The sequence below is a fragment of the Sinocyclocheilus anshuiensis genome, unplaced genomic scaffold (genome assembly GCF_001515605.1).
Source record: "Sinocyclocheilus anshuiensis isolate Anshui unplaced genomic scaffold, SAMN03320099.WGS_v1.1 scaffold123, whole genome shotgun sequence".
Lineage (NCBI taxonomy): Eukaryota > Metazoa > Chordata > Actinopteri > Cypriniformes > Cyprinidae > Sinocyclocheilus > Sinocyclocheilus anshuiensis.
In genome coordinates this window covers 421,596-424,552 of record NW_015552536.1, presented here as the reverse complement: position 1 = coordinate 424,552, position 2,957 = coordinate 421,596, and the positions used below count along the sequence as shown (strand labels likewise).

Genomic DNA, 2,957 nt, shown 5'->3' with positions numbered 1-2,957 from the left:
CAATCCAAAGATGTTCAGGGGTCTTCAGATCAAGGTAAAGATTTTTTTTTTTCAAAATATTTTTGGTAATAGTTAATAAAAAAAAAAAAAAAAAAAAAAAAAAGTAAATCCCCATAACTCACTTTTGACTCCCAAAGTTAATTGGCCCCACACCTCGGTTGATCCGACTGTCCATGAATACAAATATGCGAAAGCTTGATTTGTAGTTTTAACAAAAGCCCTAGAGCTGTCAAAAGCCCGCCGATGACAAATAAACAGGATGTCTGAGTGCAGGTAACAGAGAAAGAGTACACATCGTTCACTTACATATACTGACATTCTAATGACGAAAGCTTAAAACTCTGCAAACTTAAACCTTAAGTGTCCAACTACTTTTAGAGGTCATTGCACAAAAGGCACTTAACTCATTGAATTATTCTTTTAAATTAAACAAAAGCACCTCCTATAGCTATGCTATTATAAATCAATCCTTTTGTTCTCTTTTCTGCATTTTGACTTCTGCACTTAGTCTTGCAACTCAGCCTTGTGGAACTGTGAATTTGATTGACTCCAGTATGATGAATTTCTTGTGATGTTCCTCAATTGTCGCTTTGGATAAAAGCATCGGCTAAATGATTAAACGGAACAATGTAAATGAAAACACACTGTTGTGTGACACCCGAAACATCAAATCAAACACTTCATCCACACATGCAAATGTTGCACAGTGTTGTATGTCACATACGCCCAAAACAAAGAGGATTCAATTCTTCTAAACAAGAATCTCCATCTTTGATGCAGAAAATGCAGCAGTCTTTTATGTATTGGTTCAATCCCTTGTTAAACACATGCAGTTCAGGTCTTGAATCCTCTACTAATGAATCATGGGTGTTAAATATAGGAAATATCGCAAATGTGCAATGCAGTGCCACTCCAGGACCAGGATTAAAAAGAATTAAAGCTTTCTAACCCATGACAGATCACATTAATGCTGATCAGAGTAACATCACGACAGTTCTTTAGCACAGCCTGATCATAACCCAACAGTGTCATGTTATTTTTGTCAATGTAGTTTGCATCATATCCGTAAACAACGCGCATTAAAGTTACATGGAGATGTATCATTACAATAAATGCAATTTACAGCCCTCAAAGCAGATTATTATCTAAAGAAGCACACAAATCTCGTGATTCACATGATCAACTGGATCAGTTCAGTCGAATACGGGCCCTGATGCAAGTTCAGCGCAGCTAACAAGCTAACTAATGTCTGTCGCCAAGCGCTGCTGCCTCTAGAGCGTGGATTATAATGTCTGCCGACGCCTGCATTCCTCCAATTTCACGCAGAAAACTCACACAATGTTTTGTTTTAGGAAATGTGTCGTCTGTTAACGGACAGTAACTGTTACCTGTGCTCCTGGACGCCTCCCGTGTCACAACTAACTCTGCGAACGTCACCACGAAACTTAAGAGTCACGTGACATATGCCCGCCAATCAGCTGTGAGCATCATTGGCAGCATTATAATCGGGTGCAGCTAGGCAGCTGTAAACCAACTGCAACACCACGTGTGCAATTTAAAGCCCACCTGGAAACCAGAAAGCAGGCGGGGATGGGATGGGGTGGAATGTTACAGGACGGGCCAGGGCAGGGTAGGATAGGATAAGATAGGGAGACACATTGGAATAAACAAGTGTTAGGATAGACTGGAAATGCAAATTCAGGTTAGATTAATTATGTGAAACTGAAAAGGAATTGATTTCCAATGCTACATTTGCTAGCTGCATCATAAAATATTAAGTGAATGTGTGTAGACCAGCAGCAGGAAATGTATTTATTTATTTATTCACAGGGTGTTAACACCCTGAAAACCACATATTAGGAACCTACTAATTAGAGGAAACATGTTGCACAATATATAATTTCCCTTGATTAATCAATTCATCAATAATTTATTAAGGCAAGACACTACAGGTAAATAGGGTAAAACATTTAACTATATTAGGTGATTAATCAAAGTATATTAAGATAATTGTTTTGCATTACAGAGTAAATATTGCACAAATGTCCAGAACAGAAATCTGAACATTGGATAAACCAAGCATTTTGTTGACACTGAGTTAAAAGTAGGGGATTTTGGATCTCCTTTTACCACTCCATAAATCTGAAAATACTGCCAACAGCCAGAAAAAAAATCTGCATATTTTATACAAGATGTTATACAAATCAGGCAAATGTTTTATGAACAAACCCTTCTGTATAACCTTTCAGAATAAAGACTAGAAATCTTGGTGTACGTATCGTAAGTTCTAGGCTACTGAAGTGGAGATTTCAGTACATGAGAAGAAACTCATTTTGAGAAAACAGCCTTTAAAGCCAAGGTATGTATTGTAATTGAAATTTACACAGGCAAATAGATAAGAGTGTAAGAAAATAAACTCTTTTATATATATATTTACATTTAGTCATTTAGCTGACGCTTTTATCCAAAGCGACTTACAAATGAGGACGATGGAAGCAATCAAAATCAACAAAAGAGCAATGATATACAAGTGCTATAACAAGTCAGTGCACGTAGCAAGGGTTTATTAAATAATATAATAATTAAAAGAAAGAAAACAGATAGAATAGAAAAAGAACCATATATACATATATATATATATATACACACACATATATACACATACACACATATACACATACATATACATACATACATATACATACATACATGCATGTGTACATGCATGTGCACACACGCATATAGATATATACATATATATACACATACACACACACAAACACATAGAATAGAAAAAATAGAAAGCTAGTGTTTGTTTGTTTTTTTTTGTAGTTTTTTTTTAATAAAAAATAAATTAAAAAAAGAAGATAAATATATATATAAAGTAGAATTAAAATAGAATAGAAAGTGCTAGAGTTAGAGGGTCAAATAAAGATGGAAGAGATGTGTTTTTAGCC

The 2,957-nt window shown here is 35.3% G+C and overlaps 1 protein-coding gene across 2 annotated transcripts in view; it reads right to left on the bottom strand.

The window, feature by feature from the left end:
• Positions 1–1,482, bottom strand: part of LOC107663782 (E3 ubiquitin-protein ligase Praja-2-like) — a 17,840-nt gene extending 16,358 nt beyond the window's left edge. The window contains exon 1 of one of the 2 annotated variants that reach the window (XM_016454111.1): positions 1,389–1,482. The gene's annotated coding sequence lies outside the window, so the exon portion shown is untranslated. Of the gene's footprint in view, positions 1–1,381 lie in introns of both variants that reach the window. The other variant, XM_016454112.1, reaches the window with a different exon arrangement.
• Between the last annotated feature and the right edge of the window lie 1,475 nt (positions 1,483–2,957).